General features: G+C 37.1%; 1 protein-coding gene and 1 non-coding gene across 2 annotated transcripts in view; both read right to left on the bottom strand.

Annotated features, from left to right (window-relative positions):
* Positions 1-17,331, bottom strand: part of GABBR2 (gamma-aminobutyric acid type B receptor subunit 2) — a 463,337-nt gene that overhangs the window by 71,730 nt on the left and 374,276 nt on the right. The gene's annotated exons all lie outside the window — the stretch shown is intronic.
* MIR1816 (microRNA 1816) lies at positions 16,400-16,504 on the bottom strand. Its single transcript, NR_035249.2, has one exon. It is a non-coding gene; the product is annotated as a microRNA 1816 (primary transcript).

Here is a 17,331-nt window from a genome sequence, read left to right as displayed (position 1 = left end):
ATAAGCAGACTATACAAGAGAGACATGACTAGTTAGATCATTAAGCTGAGCAGAACTGGAACTTTTTGGACATATTACTTCTGTGTTCTGTACTAAAACTAATGTTATGTATTTTTATCCAAAAGTTTGGGAAAGGCACGAGATACAATATAAATACAACACTTACAAGGAAGTATTGTTTATAAAAATTTTGAATACAAGCTCAAGTTGCCACTCTAAACTTCAGCAAAATTTAACATTGGTAATTGTCCTACATAGAGCCCAGGATAATTCCTAAACGAAACAGCCTTTTCATGTGCAAGACGTATTTTAAATAAAGAAAATGACACAGAAAAGAAAGAAAAAAACCACTTCAATTTCCCCATGTAGAACAACAACTAAAAAAATCTACAAGAAAAAAAAATCTTCACTGGTCTATGACAGTCTGATTCTGGTTTGAAAAATTAGAATGACAGAACGGATGAGGATGGAAAGGAGCATCTTGGAGTCACATTGCCCAAACCCTCTATTGGGGTTGCAGTGAATTACAGCAGGCTGGTCATGGTCTTTTCCAGGAGAGTTTTGAATATATCCAAGGATGGAGACTTCACAACTTGACCTATGTTTGACAGCCTTCACCGTAAGACAGATTCGTCCGATGTTTAAATGGAATTTTCTGTATCTCAGTTTGAGCCCATTGTCTCTTGCCATCCTCTGGGCATCAATGAGAAGATTTTTTACTTCCTCCCTTAGTTCAAGCTAAGAGTTCCTATACGCCTCTCCTCACCTGTTCTTCCTAGAGAACCACATCTCTTTGGTGCCTGTAAGGATTTAGCCCTGCAATTGCACACATACACTTCCGATTCTGCCTGCTTTTGTCCCATGCTGAATGCATGCATTAGTGTAAAGATGTTTCAGTGAGGTGCTCCAAAGTGCTGACTTCACAGAAAGTATGTGCGCTTTCCCTATAACACTTGATGAGGGTCTCCCTCACAGTTTTGTCATTGTTTCTGCCTTGTCCACTACACCCATCGTACTTTCTTGCCAATGCAGCCCACCACTTCCACAATGCTGGACCAGGCCATTTCCCCTCCCCAGATCATTTTTAGTGTAGAAGTCTGCTCAGCAAACTGCCACCAGACAGAGATGCTACTGCCAGAATACACGTAAGCACTATTTTCTAGAATCTACCTAAGTACAAATTTTAACCATTTTCATTACTGAGTAGAAACATAAAACTAGGCTGAAAGAAACCTCTGAGGCAGGATGAAGTAAACCAAACTCGCCATAGATTGCTTATGTTATTAATGCAGACTCAGAAATCTCCAGTGAAGAAGACAACACGGTTAAAACATCCCAGTGCAGTCTGTCTCTACATTAACTTTTTCCTGGGATCTAACTTAACTGTCTCTCAGATAAATTCAACTAATTATTATTGTCCTATCTGCAGAAGATAGGAGGAAATTCTGATTTCTTATTATTACAATAATGTTTTAATATTTCATTGTTCTTTTTATGATGATCTTTCTCATTTGTTTAGTTTAGAACCAAGACGTTGCAGCAAATTAGCAAATCCTCAGATGTCCCTTACAAGCCACTTTCTAAACCCTATACCCCTTCTTACTTTCACCCTGACTCTAAGCAGTTTGTTTTGCTTTTCTTGAATTCAAGCAGACATACTGCTCTAGTTAAAATGTCACATGTAAAATAAAACACCTCCTACCTTCCATCTTTCACACACAAGTATTGCAATACTTTTTTTTTCAGCATTAAACTGCAAAATTCATGTTTTGTTTGTGATCCACCACAATCTGCTGCCTTTTTTTTTGTACATATCATCGTATTTATTACAAATTTTATGTTTCAACATTTTATTTTTTCTTTATAACTGTAATAATTCTTTCATGTTTACTGAATGTTATTGATTTCAAACCACTTCTTCTAATGACCACAACTTCTGAATTTAATTACCTTCTCTTTTGTGGTAGAAGAGAAATCACAGGTTTTTGAAGTCTATTTTGTGCTCATTAATGTAACTAGAACAAAACACAGGAAAGGTCTGCAAAGCATATTATATTAAAGATTTTCCCAATTTGTCAATTAACTACCCATAAGTAATTTTTACCCATAAGTTATTTTTACCCATAAGTAATTTTTCTTATACTGCAACAAGTGGGTGCACCCACCAGATGGCAATTTCATCCCGAACATTTCCCTAAGTTGCTTATGAGAATGTATCCTAGTACCACATCAAAAACCTTACTAAAGACCAACTATAACACATTCACTACTTCTTTTGCTTCCACTAGGCCAGCTATGCAGCCAAAAAGGGAACCAGACTTGATTTGATACTGACAAATTGATGTTGGCTGTTTCATATCACTTTGTTTTTAGCTGTGTGCTTACAAACGTTATTTAACAAATTTATTTCAGTAACTTTTTGGCTACTGAAGGCAGGGTGACTGTTCTGCAACTTATATTTTGTGATTGAAAATGTTTTACAAAATACTGATGATTTCTATCATAGTCAAAGCATTCCTGAATGCCTGAGATCAAAGTCAGCAATTTATAATGTAAATAATGCTTTATGCTTTAGCTGAACTACAAGTTGTTCATATTATGACAAGAACCTGTGTTCCCCATCCCTGCTCTTCTGTTTGGGTTTTTGTTTTTTTGTTCCTTGTACTATTACAGTTGCACTCCAAGCTTGCCTTGTTTCTTTGCTCTCTAAAAGAAAGCAATGAGGACTGTGGACAGACATTTCTGATTTCTTCTGAATAAAACCACAAATTCCTTTTCTTATCGTCCTTCAAATTCTTCCTCAGGAAAATCTGTCTTCGTAATCCTTAAACAGAATTAGCAAAACAAAAGTAGTTTGCTATGGGCTTGTCTGCAAACATCCAACAACGATTAGCAAAACAAAAACACTGATTGTATGTTTTAGCCTTCATTTGCCAATTGTCTTCTCACATTGTGAGTGTTTAGGAATTTAAACCCTCTCACTGTTTGGACAATGCAGCCTGACTTGACTGAACAAGAAATCCAGTGGGATTTTGCTGCAGCAATCCCAATTATAGATCAGTTGTTACCTCCAAACGTTTCTCATGTCCAGCCTGACTAAATAAAAGTAGAGGGAGGAATCTATAACTTCTGAAAGTCAACAGTTTTAATTAGCTCATTCACAATACAGTGCAGCAAGGAGTTCTGAGATGTAATAAACTAGAAAGTGCTTCAGCCTCAAGACAATATTGTTTACAAGTGTCATTCTCAAAAAAGAAAAAAACAACCAAAGTAATGAACCAACAAAGCAACAAACCCAGCAACAATAAAAAAACAAAATTTTTCAGTAATGAAACATTTAATGTAACCACAAAAAATTGGAATGCTTTGAATGTATTGTGCTATAGAATGTTTGGTGTTAACCATTCAGAATGGCGTGCCTTCACTCCCATTGCTACTCTGGAATGCTTAGGGAAGGCAAGAAGCTTCTTGTGGTACACACTCCTACAACTTCATCATAAAATCACAGAGTTGAAAAAGACCTTCCAGATCATCAACCTGACCTATTAAGGTCCCCTCACTAAACTGAGTATCTTAGTGCCACTTCTGCAGAGCTCTTAAATAACTCCAGTGATGGAGACTCCTGCACTTCCATGGACAGCCCATTTCAATGCTTGATCACCCACTCTGAAGAAATTTATCCTGAAATCCCGTACACAGCTCCCTTGGTGTAACCAGAAATCATTTCCTCTCATCCCATCAATTTGGCACCTGAGAAGAGAGACTGACACTCCTCACTGCAATCTCCTTTTAGGTAGAGAGCAGTGAGGTATCCCCTCAGACTCCGCTAGACTGAACAACTCCAGTTCCCTCAGTCACTCCTCGTAACTCTTGCTTCCTAGTCCCTTCACCAACTTCACTGCTCTTCTTTGCATAGGCTTGAGCAACACAATATCCTTCTTGTAGCAATGAGTCCAAAACTGAACACAGCACTTGAGGAGTGGTCTCACAGTGTTGTACAAGAGGACAATCACCTTCCTAGTCCTGCTGATCACACTGATTCTGATGTAGACCAGGATGCCCTTGGCCTTCTTGGCCACCTGGGCACACTGTTGGCTCATATTCAGCTGGCTGTTCAGTACCACCTGGTCCTTTTCTGCCAGGCTACCTTCCAGCCAGTCTTCCCCAGTTCTATACCACTGTGCTAGAGGTTGTTATGACTCAAGTGCAGGACGTGGAATTTGGTCTTGTTGAATATCTTGCAAATGACACACTTCATGTTTGAAGCTGCTGAACTGGTAGAATGTTCATCCAGTATCTGTTAAATATCTAAGTTCTTAGCACTCAGGTGCTACAGAGTTAGATGAGTCAGAGAAAATATTGCTTCACTTCATGCCAGTAACTTATTTTAAGAAGTAACTCCTCCTTGTAACACATAGTCTTTTTTTCAGTTGTCCAGGTTACTCCCACACTCTAAAGCAAAGACCACTTCACTCCCCCTTCCACCCCCCTTGCCATGCTACCTCCTCACCACTACAGGATTTGACAAAATAAGGTTGCTGTAAATCGCTTTTCAGTAAGACCCTGCTTTTGATGCCTGAGATACTGAAAACTAGTAAAATGGCAGGATGAGTAGGAGCTAAGACCATTATGACCCTCAGCACTGTACTGTTCTCCAGTGAACTTCTGGATGGAATAAAAGATACAATTAGAACCTACAGAGCCCCCCCAGATCTTGAAAGAATCTAAAAAAACCCAAAAACACCCAGTACAGTCTGCTACCAAAATCATTATTCCTTGCTGCAATCTCTAAGGGTATGTCTTAGAGTGTCTACAACAGAAGATGTGATAGGCAGCTAGCTTTTTGCCCCAGGAGATCTTTACTTTTCCTCTCCTCATCCATGACATTTGCTAACTTTTAGTATGCTGTAACAACCAATATTCTTCTTGTATTTCAGAGAAAAAGGCAAGTCAAAGTTAGATGGGGTGGAGAAATATTTATGTAAGTATACAATGGAGCAAAGACTTATACATTACAATTTATACAACCAAGGTATAGACATATGTGGGCACCTACAACTATTCTAGTGAATCCATACGTGAGCATTTTCCTATTCCAATGAAAACTATCTATTTACATTTCCAGATAACAAAGTGACAAATTCAATCAAAATGTATTCAAACAAGTTAAGTCACATTAATGCCAGCTCACAAGCATTTCCTCAGTCATATTTCTTTGGCTTCAGATCTCAGACAAGTGATATAGAGACAAGACAGTTGATCAAAGTAAAATTTAAATGCCCGTGGCTGAGATTAGGGGAATAAATGTAATAATTGCTAGATGAGAGGCACTTCCCTGTTAACAGACACATACAAACCTTAGGCCTGTATGTGAAATGCTGTGGACGAGCTGGGAGAAGGCTCACCTTAAATTAACTGTGCATTGCTTGGTACACAAGGTGAAAGAAAAGCTGCAGTAATTAAGTGTTCAAAAGGCTTTTTTTTTTTTTTTTTTTTTTTTTTTTAATAATTAGAACACTCAAGGATGCTTTACCACTTCCCTTTTTCAGAAAGGAAGACACTGATTGTCCAGTGGAGAGGAGGAAGATGGGGGCTTGAGGAAGTAGAAGTAGGAAGCTTGGCCCATTACAATTTTTGAAAGAGATGAAAATTTGAATGTTTGTAGAAGAAAACTTTACATTCCTATTCTATTACTTTTAGGTGAAGAAGTGAGAGCTGGGTCGATATAAGGCAGTGATGGTAGAGTCAGTGTTTCTGAATGGAACCTCTGGTCTCCCTACGACTACACTATTGCTCTTACAAATAAACACTGGTGATGAAGAAATTCTGCTTAACTGAAGCAACTGAAACACCTGAATTAGGAGCACAGGTTTCAGATACTCCCTTTAAGGCTCCTTATGAATAAGAACTCTTTGGATAAGGAAACTCAGATGGTGGATATGCAGATATGACATTCATTGCAAGTCAGCACAAACTCAGGATATAATCCAGTCTTCTCACTTTCCCCTAAGTATCTTGCTAATTGTACCATGCTTCGTTATTCATTTGATGATTAACAACAGATTTCAATGCAACTAGTACCTTCCTTCAGATGTGTTTCGTTACAGTGAGGATATAATGAAGACTGTATTCCTGTTCTAAATCAACAGTCTCTTTAGCATAAAACTGAAGAATACAAGTTGATAAAAGAGAATAATATTTTGGAGGATATTACAATTGTACATTATGAAACATTGACATGTAGACTACTTGCCAGGGCTTGAGTTCAATTTTTATTACTTTGCACTGATTTGTTAACTTGAAGCTAATCAGAATATCAGTTCTGCTTGCTGATTACTACAAATTTAACATCTAAAGGATTTTTTTTCCTGCATCTGGGCAATGCAATGCATCAATCTGAAACTCATGTTATATAAAGTCCTTTGATATTCCCATATTTTATAAATAGAGGCCACATAAATAAATTGAAATATTATGATCAGCAGAAGGATTTAATGGTGTGGTAGGTTACTTAAACAGCACTCAAAGTTGCATTCAGCTATCCCTTTACAGGCATCTGGTAAGATGGGGAGTTTATTGATGCACAGAGCTCTGAAACGAAACAATCGCTTCACTTCTAGAGCACATATTTTCAACCCGATTCACCTCAGCAAAATCATTCTGCTTTTTCTTCAGCAACTCTCTGAAGAGTGCCTTTTCATGTGGAAACTGTACCATACAGCAGCTCTATTGTCTGTATGTGCACACAGATACAAAACATGTGGGGCAACATATGCCTGTGCATAATATATATATATATAAGCCAAAGCATACATGAAGATCATTGCATAACAGTAGGTTAGAACAGACGTAAACTGATTATCATTAAATTAATCAAATTCAGTTAGAATGCTAGTATCAATAAAGAGCAATTCTGTAGCCAAATCTGTAAACAGACACTACTCTGAACCTGTCCCTGGATGCTCTGCTGAACCACTGGATGGCATCAACTTATAACACAATCAGTTGCTGCTGCTTTTTATCTTTTTACAGTTCTACTGATTATTCTACCATTTACAACTGCTTCATACAATCTGTGTACCCTTTGTCTAAAATTCCAGTCCTGTGAGCCTACCCCTTTAGGGAAAAGTTAACAATAAACTATTATCCTTACAGAGATACTAACTCTGACCTTATCACCACTTCAGTAACTGATTTTAATTATACCACAATATACAGCACTGGCTGTGCAATACTGAAATAGAAATCTTTTTTTTTTCTTCATCTATATCGTTCATAGAGTGTAATAAACACTTTAAAGATTAGTGATCCCTTATGCTTAATAGACTTTTAAATGAAAATGTACTTTTAAAGCATGAAAGCATGTACTGTTACATAAATTTCTTGGTTTGTATCTGGCAATATCTATTGGTAAACTCAAAGGGTATATACCCAGCCATATTTCATGAAGAAATATCATGTTTTTTGTTTGTTTTTGATATCTGAAATTCAAATTCAACTGAATACTCATTTTTAGTAACTGTGAATAGCCATGCGACTCATGTTCAAAAAACTTTCCTCTTGTCAAGTTTTGCAAAACTGTACATCTGGCCATAAAATTAATCCTGTCAATGAGAATCTTTGTAGAATGAGTTATTTATATGCACATCACACTCTGCAGGAATGGGGCCTTTATGGACTCAATTCTGCCTTCAAGTATATCTGAACAACTCCATTTTAAGCTAATGCAAATTAGTAAGCAGAACTGACTGCTGTTTGTATAGTTTGGCATCATTGAGAGCCTTCTTCTAAGAAGAGGAAAAGTGCTTGACGGGAATGACCAGATTGTTATAGATAAATGTTGAAATTCACTGACATAGCTGTAATGCAGTACTTTCACATCTGTACATGAATTCGTATATACTATTCCAGCTATGCTATGTTGTCACGTGGTAGCTGAATGGATGGCCTTTGCAAAAAAAAAAAAAAAATTCTAAATGGAGCTAATAGCATGCCTTACCTACTCCCTACAGATATTTTTTCATGACCAATATAAAGTCTACTACGCATGACCTACTGGTCGGAGCTTCATAGTTCCATTTCATGTTAGAATATGTAGTCTAATACCCATCAATATTTATGCCCTTATGCTGTTTCTACCTCACTTGAGTCAGGAGTCTGTAGGAGTCAGATTCTTTTATATCTGAAATATCTAACAATGAGCATCCAGTAACATTCCCTGTAATTCATTTTGGGCTGTCTTAATTAAAATGAGATTTATTAGAGAGAAAGAATCAAATTAAACTTTAAGTAGAGTAAAAACATGGTCAGATTAATGTCATGATAAATTTAACTCTCTAGGCCAGACTCTCACTCTTTTTTAAGACTGCAATTTATTAGATAGATAAGAACGAATAAAAAAGCCCTGCATTTCATAAAGTTAATTTGACTAACAGCAGTGCACTCCCAAGGATGGATCAAATAAATGATGATCCCAAAAGTCAGGGCTGATATGGGACATCTGACTTCATAGGTTTGGTGGCTAAATTAGTTATGTAGTTGTTGATAGAAATCCTCAAATCCTCAAATGGGAACCAAAGCAATTAGTATCATGAAGGGGGGAAGCTGCCTAGAATGTGGAAACAGGACAGTAAGATTTTCAAATTTTACCTCTTGGGCACATAACATAGATTACTCTTTTCCCGTTCATATGTTCACCTCTGAAAACCACTTCTCAAATACACCTCCTGAATTTTTCTTTAAAAAAACAAGCTAAAGAAAGAGATGGTCCTTCATTTTCACATAAAAATTGGTATCTTGAAGCAGTGACCTGGGAGAGAGAGGAACTGCCTCCTAATTCATTGAATAAAATGAAAAAAAATAACCTTGAGATCGGTGATCAATCATCCACTAAGATAGCTTGTGTCTCCAATCCAATAATGCGAAGTGACATAATTTTCCAGGAGACAGAGGAATGTTCTTACAACAAAGGGTCAATGCCTGGTGATTAAGGCATTGATCTTTGAACGAGGAGTTTAAATTCTGAGGAGGGAATTGAAGCTGGTGTCCCAATTCACCACCATCTTGTGCGATATAAAAGGTTATGTTTTACAAGAAAGGGGCAGCTGTCACAAAGATTTTTTTGCAAGTCTAAATTTACCAGAGTGAGTTAAACCTACTGATGTCTGGACTAAGCTGGTCAAGTTAATAAGAGGAACAACACTTCCTTACTAAGTACCAGGGCAAAACAAGGTAAGAGTTTGCACCATTCTGTGAAAATTGAGACAATTCATCATGCGTGTTACTGTTCTGGAAGATTTGAAAGCAACAAATGAAATACTACTGGCTTAGATGACAGCTGCACAGGAGTCTTCAACAATTTGGGATTTAATTACATAACTCTGCTCAAGACCCAGTTGAGGTGCTAGAATTTGTACTTTAATTTAAGTTTTTAATTAGTCTGTTGACCTTATGGTCTTTTTTTTTTTTATTTTCATATTGCAAATCAGCTAAGCAGTGCAGAACAGACTACTAAAGACTGCAATCAGTAATATCATTCTGTAGGCCCAAAACTCTCACACAGAGCCAGAGGTCCTAACAGAAAACTTTCTCTGTCCTAATTTACCTCAAATTGTATATCTGTGAATTCTAATATTTATGCACAAGAAAACAAGATATTTGGGCTGAGAAAGCATTATAACTGCTTAGTTTGTGTAGTACTGATTAATGCAAACATCAGAAGAAAGAAACTGGTCTTTCTGTCCCTAGAGGATGCTAAGGTGGAGGGACAGACTCACCTTCAGTCTCCTATTACTTTATTCCATCACAGGGTAGCAAAATCATTGCTGCTGCTCACACCTATGCAAACACTGCTAGGAAATGCCTGAAAGGATCTTTACATACACTAGGAGATGTCTGCACATATGTACTGCTGGAACACTGGTGACGTATTTGGATTGGAAAGCAGATACCTCTTCCAAAACTTTTTTTAGTCCAGATTACTGTGACCATAATCATAGAATCATAGAATGGCCTGAGTCAGAAAGGAACATAAAGACCATCCAGTTCCAACCCCTTCTGCCCTGTACAGGGTTGTCACCCATCAGATCAGGCTGCCCCATCCAACTTGTTCTTGTATACCTCCATTTAGAACTTATCTGAGCAACCAGTTCCACTGCATCACCACCTGCTCAGTAAAAAATTTCTTCCTAAGAGCTAACCTAAATTCGTATTGTTTAAAACCATTCTTTCTTGTTTTATCACTAGCAAACTGTGTAAAAAGTCATTTCCCACCCTGTTTTAAGCCCCCTTTATGCATTATGCTTTATACGGGAAGACCACAATGAAGTCTCCTCAGAACCTTCTTTTCTACAGGCTAAACAATCCCAGCTCCCTCAACCTCTCTTTATAGGAGAGGTGTTCCAGCTTTCTGATCATCCTAGTGGCCCTCCTCTGGAGGGGTACATTTTCCTCAATCTTTGTCTTTTAACAAATATACCTGTAGAATTCATTCTTGTTAGTTTTCAAATTCCTTGTCAAGTTCTGTTACACTGACGACTGACTTCAGGTGATGTAGAAGAGGTCAGTACTGCTAGTGTGCAACAAACTCTCATTAAGTCAACTGGAAATGCGCTTCTCAGTCCAGAATCAACATTGTCTCCATTTCTGCAGAGCTGCTAATTGAATGTGTATTGCTGTACATATTGTTCTTTAAAATAGCAGGAGGGTTACATACCTGCTTTTAGCTATGTGATAAGTATATCACAGTATAACATTGTGAGGTTTCAAATAAAATCCCTTTTTGCCTCAAAAGCCAGCAAAATGTTTTTCTTCACATGGCAAGGAATTCCTCCTCTCCATTTCTGCACAGGAGATACTAGATGGCGGATGACCACAGTTTTAAAAAGTGGTTTTAGAATTTTGGCATTCAATTTTTAGGCTGGATTTGAGACCATTAAGGAATTATGGCCCTGTATTTTCATCTCAGCTATACAATCTTTCTCCTATATTATTTATATTGGGGAAGGGAACACAGATTAAAAACAGATTTATAGAGAATAGGCAGAGACCAGATTAAAATAGCCTCTCTGAATATTTTATCTACTCTGACTCTCAGGAAGGCTCATCTAGATTGGTTTAGTTATGTTGAATAAAAAATTACTTTTCTAAGAAAGCTCTTTCTGCTTCCCCCCCTCTGACCCCTCCAATCTCTCATGCTGTCAGTTACTTCTGGATTAAATCCACTTTACTCCTCAAATCTGAGTCCAGTGAGTCTGTTCCATTTGCCTGTAGAAAAACTGACAGAATTCATTACTCTATCGGAGAACCTGTTTGTAACCATCACCATTTCAGTGATACGCTGTCTGGTCTGGTGCTCCATCTGAAGCAAGTGGAACAGTTTTTGTTCCTGGTAGATTAGCCATGTCTCTCATTTCTGCTGACATGAGCATCTCGCTCTATTCGTACTTTCCAGTTGCATCAAAATTTAATATTTCAAATGCACCTGCCATACAATTGGTATGGTACTTAGTAAAAGAGGTCAAGGTGCATGGATCTTGGATGACATTTCAATTATTCTTGCCTGAAGACAAATCACGTTTTGTCTCTGTATCTTAAGAGAGGGGGCCCATAACTCTTAGATTTCTGCCAGCATGTGTTCTTCTCTTTATTAAGTGTGAATTATTTATAAATTTCATAGGTTTTAATCTGTCACAATGTTGAGCCATTCAGTGTAAAATATTCTATGCCCACATTTGCAGAAAAAAATCCAGATAAATGCTATTACCTTTCTGAACACATGTACACGGATAAGTACCAAGATGCTTATGAAAACAGAGAAATAGCATTTTCTGATTAATCATCTATCACACAAGAACAGTCTGAATTTCCTGTAATTAATGTTTTTAATAAATGAATACAAATAGTGAACAGTCACTGTGTTGAAAAAAAAATACTTGCTTCATAAATAGATATTAATTTCCCATAAAGATCACAATGATTTTAGATTTGAGAATAATTTTCCTGTGTATTTAAAATCTAAATCCAGAAAAAAATAAGAGCTTCATACATCACAGAAATGCATTCATCTTGTCTGGGAAGGATTTCTTAACTAATGCAATAGCTAACCTATTATAATAAGAATGTCAATAATATTCTGATTATAATAATGACAACAATATAAATGTCTTTGTAGCAGTGGTATAGCTTAAAAGGTGAGACAACACTTGTTATTCTATGAAATGAAGAGCATCTCAATCATCCCATCCACATGAATTAGCTAATGGCAGTGACTACGTTGAAAATAGCTGAGAATTTGCTGTTAAACAGAGTTATTGCACTCTTTGTATGTGTTGTAGTTACCATGGAAATAAATAGGAGGCATTAATTTTGGAGTGACCTACCTATGTAACCGCTCCTCCCACCAGTCAAAGTAGTTAATACATTCATTTTTTCACTTAATTTACTATAAGCACATTTTTCTGAAATATTTGTTTCTATGCACTCCTCATACAGAACTCTGGTTGAATGAATACATCTAAGGACTTCAAATGTCCCATCTTCAAGATAAAGTTTCTAACAATCTCTCTCTTTCTCACTTTAAGTCACTTTGGAAGCACAGTGAGGTGATGGTATAGATAGAAAAACAGATAATAGAGTCCACCTGGACAAAACATTTCGAAGGACTGTCATCTTTTAAAGGTAAATAAATTTGGACTCAAATAATAAGTATATTTTTCATAAGAATGCCAGAGGGCAGCTCACTGAGGGCCTGCAACATGGCCTCTAATGGCACAAAATGATATGTTTTCAACTCATTACTCATTCTCTTTCTTTCACTGGCTGGGTTAACCTTTCACATTACCAGGCAGCATGGGGATTGTTGACCACTTAAATACACTGGTGGGTGGTTGTTTACACTTGGTAACTGCTCTACTGTAAAAGTTATTCATGTTGAATATATAAAATTGAAAACTGCTCCTCTACACAGTGAATATGACCCATCTAACAAGCACTGTGCAGCCTGTCAGGATAAGTGTGGCTCTTTCTTTAGAGAAATCATTGCAGACAAAATGAATTATCTGAGTTTCAACACATTTACAGGAAGAGTGGACTACTGAGGGCCCATATGCCTTCTACTTGCATGTGCTGAGGCATCTGTTAATATCATGCATTTGAAGGCAAGGAGATACGACACTGAGACTGTGTATTTATGTTCACCATTCCTGTATGAAGGGAGTGCTAGAGAAGTGATACTACCAGTGTCCATATGGTGCTTTAGACTGGCAGCCAGCTCTGAAGTAGCCTCAGGTGAAATCTTGCAAGTGAAGTCATGTGAATAATTATTATAAGCACACTTTGATACAAGGATTTATGCTGACCACATTAACAATATCAACCTAAAAACTTGTGGAAGCTGCTCCTATGGCACCAAGAACTCAACTGAAATCCAGAGCTACGAAACAACAACTCCTGAGACCGTAATAAGCATGAACAAGGCTGAGAACACCAGCCTGAACTGATGGAGAAACTAGATAGCTGTTTGTTGTATCTTCCTGTTTTCTCTTGGATGTTCAGTAGCAAAAGGAAGTTCTTCTGTAGCTATGAGATTCAAATAAGATACACCATTTCTTTAAGAGGCAGTGGTTTAAAAACCTATTTGCAAATTATTTCAAATGCTGTGAGAATGAGAAATGCAACTTCAAAATGTGGAAAGCAAGAGGTAGGGCTCTGACTAACCTAGATAAACATACTGCTTTTTCTCATGAAGAGATGTCTTGTTTTTTATTTAGTTTGCAGGATGTTCTTGTACTGCAACACTCATTAGTGGTTTGTATATAAAAATGGAACAAAAGTAACCTATGGGCTTGAAGTCTATCAGAGAATAGGTATTTAGCTTTCACAAAGAGCTTTAAACTTTCAGTGGGATCTTCTGTCATTAACTGAAATGTTCAACAACTATCTATGAGTAATGATGCATTACACCACAACTACAGGGCCAGAAACATGTACTGCATGCACAAAGCTGGAAATACGTGTGTATGTATTCCCTCCCCAGCTATTTTCAGTCCCTTAAAATTTCTTAAAAATGTGGGGTGAATTAGTGTGACTTTGAGTGATTTGATAATAAAACGTTATCAGGGACAGAGATATTAAATACAGGAAAGTATTACAGAAATGTAATGTGGAAAATGTCAATCCTGAGTCCAGAGAGATGGGAGAAACAAAATGGACTATAAACATAACATTTTAGAATGCTAAATCTATTTTCTTTCTCTGCTTGTCTGAGCTGTTCATTTTCCATGAATGTGTAAGGTATTTTCCACAAAAAAAAAAAAAAAAATCTGTATTTACTCAAAACAGGATTCTTGTAGGCCAGAAAAAAGGCTTCGTCATGGCAGCCATTATTCTTCTACACATTCTGGATACAGTGAGACGTAGAAAGAGTAGAGTCCTGATAACTGAATTCCTATACTGAAGGCAATTTTAGTGGTAAATCAGAATATGTCTTTCACAGAGATTGAACTCTCTAAGGAGGAAGTTAGAGCAATTAGAGATGCAATTACAGTAAATCATCAGAACCAGATGGTATTTCATTCAAGGATTGAAAGGAATAATGTGAAAGAACGTACTGAAGAGGATATTTATTCTGCAGCTTACAGAGACGCAGGCGTCACTCTCTTAGCACAGTGTGCTGAATAGTCACTGACAGTTGTCCACTGAGTCTCTGATGACAGAAGCAAGAGCTCTGGTCTCTGGGTCCTTGCTACTCCATGAGTAAAGTAATCAATCTTACATTGTAACATTTAAAGTCACCACATTTGAACTCTGGAGGAAATTTGACTTTCACAGTCAATGATTGCTACTCAGAAAACTAGTTTCAAGAGATTAATAGAATCATAGAATCATTCAGGTTGGAAAAGACCTTAAAGATCATCGAGTCCAACCATGACCTAACCATACTACCCTAACTAACAACCCTCTGCTAAATCATGTCCCTGAGCAGCACATCCAAACGGTTTTTAAACATATCCAGGGATGGTGACTCAACTACCTCCCTGGGGAGCCTATTCCAGTGCTTAACAACCCTTTCTGTAAAGAAGTGTTTCCTGATATCCAACCTAAACTTACCCTAGTGCAACTTGAGTCCATTTCCCCTTGCCTCTCCTCATAGGGCATATTTTCCAAGCCCTTCACAAACCTTGTTGCCCTTCTTTGGACCTGCTCCAGCACCTCAATGTCCTTTCCATACTGAGATGAAATTCACTTCAGATGAAATTCACCAAGTTTACCACAACCTCAGATTATGAAGTTAATAGAAATGAAGAAAATATTGAATCTGTTCCTTCCTGAAATAGATAAGCCATCTGGTTCAAGATGGATCAGTATCTATGAAGTAAATATAAAACTCTGGCTAGATCAAGATGTACCATTGCAAAGGGCCAAACTGTAGCCAGTGTGTAATAAGTAAACAGGTGCAATGCAACTCAATGGTATGACACAGGATTGCTCAAAGGAATTTTGCTCCATTCTCAAGTAAGTCATGCGATTCTTCTGAGCTAAAGCTACTTCCCTGTGAACTGTTCCTGAATCTCTCTCTGATTGGGTTAAGTGTTTTATCATTGTTGACCATAGAGAACTTTGTCTCACATAGTCTGGAAGTTTGGTTTAGTTTTGTGCATTTGCTTTTTCAGCTGTTCAAAATTTGGCATAATCCTCTTGTTTGCAATGGTTAAGAAAACTCTGGCTGAATATTAAGGCAATCAAAATAAATAAATAGATGTATAAAGATATTTACAAATCTTTTTAATTTACAGCAATATGAGAGGTTTTCTTTTTGTGTCACAGCTTATCTATCACAATGAACAAAGAGAGGGATTCCCAGGTCAATATTTGGCACTATACTGATGGTTAAGGACAAAACATGATGGTAAGAATTAATGGTGGACACAAGTCTCTGTATAGATATCTACATATGGCACAACACTCTGGTATTCAATACTAAACACTCAAAAAGTTTACTGGATAAGTGATTGAATTAATGAGACTGATGTTAATATCTAGCATTCAGACATTCAAGGCTTTTAACAACAATTTCAGCAGGTAGAATATACAGGATTTTAACCATATTTCGACCTTGCTAGGCCAGCTAATAGTAATCGATAAGATATTGAAGATGAAAACAAACCCTAACACTTAACAGGTAGAAAACGCATTTTCTTTCTTCTTTTCTGGGCACTTCTGCATGTAGCTAACTCTACTGTACATCCAGGAAACACTTGGAGTAATCCATTGCAATTAAACCTACTGATTATGTAAGCTACTCTAAAAAACAAAACCTGTTTCTAAAGATAGCAAAGCTGTTCCTAAAAAGACAGTCTTGGAATGAAAGTCAAGGAAACTGTCTGCAAATCTAGTTGAAAGATTAGTAAAACACTGATAGATGCATGTTGAGATGATTAAATTTAACATGCAATCTGTCAAACAAAACCACAAAACCTACAAGCTTCAGATCATTTCACCATCCATGGAGGTTGACAATACCTAAGGGATTTTTCTTCTGTGGAACTTCTCTGCAGTAACTCTCAACAGTATCTACCAAAAAAACAATCCCATTGCTGAGTGCCCAAAGTCTGGCTTATAAGTCAGTGTGGCAGTAGGTCTAGCTCAGTAGCACAAAACTCCACCACTTTCATACTACTCAGCAGTAAATGGCTCAAAAAGTTGTATCCTTCAGGCTCAATAAAAGCAGTACTCATGTTCATATAAAGAAAGAACCAGACAGTGAATTACTAGAGTTTGCTAATTGTAATAAATGTTTCAGGCATTAAAATACTACAAAGGACTTAAACTGTAGAAGGATTTACACAAATTGGGAGGATTGAACTGTACTATACCAGATGTTACAGAAATGAGCTCTTTGCCTTCTGAAATCACTATGCCAATGCTAACTAAATCTCCGGAAAAAAATTACTTTGGCTTGGGTAGTGTGAAGTATGAATAAATAAATAACATCTATGACACAGGTGGGAAAAGCGAGACAAAAGCTTAAAACAACTAATACTATGCCAGCATCTTGACTCCAGCAGTTTCAAGGCACCCATTCATGGGCCTCAACAACACTACCTATATTCAGATATTTCTTATTTTCAAGAACTACAAATTGGATAACGTAAGGTAACACGCATAAACAAGTTTGCATTTTATTAAGGAGAGCTATATCAGTTCAAGGAGAAATAAAACTTTGATACGTTTTGGGCAATATATAGTTTAACAGCCATTTAAAGTTTGAAGTCAAATTGAAGATTGTGTACTAATTACTTTCTATTGAAAATCCTTCCTGGCCCCTCAGAA

This window comes from Gallus gallus, chromosome 2, assembly GCF_016699485.2.
Source record: "Gallus gallus isolate bGalGal1 chromosome 2, bGalGal1.mat.broiler.GRCg7b, whole genome shotgun sequence".
Classification (NCBI taxonomy): domain Eukaryota; kingdom Metazoa; phylum Chordata; class Aves; order Galliformes; family Phasianidae; genus Gallus; species Gallus gallus.
The sequence above is the reverse complement of the archived record's forward strand: the minus strand, read 5'-3'. Positions and strand labels throughout refer to the sequence as shown.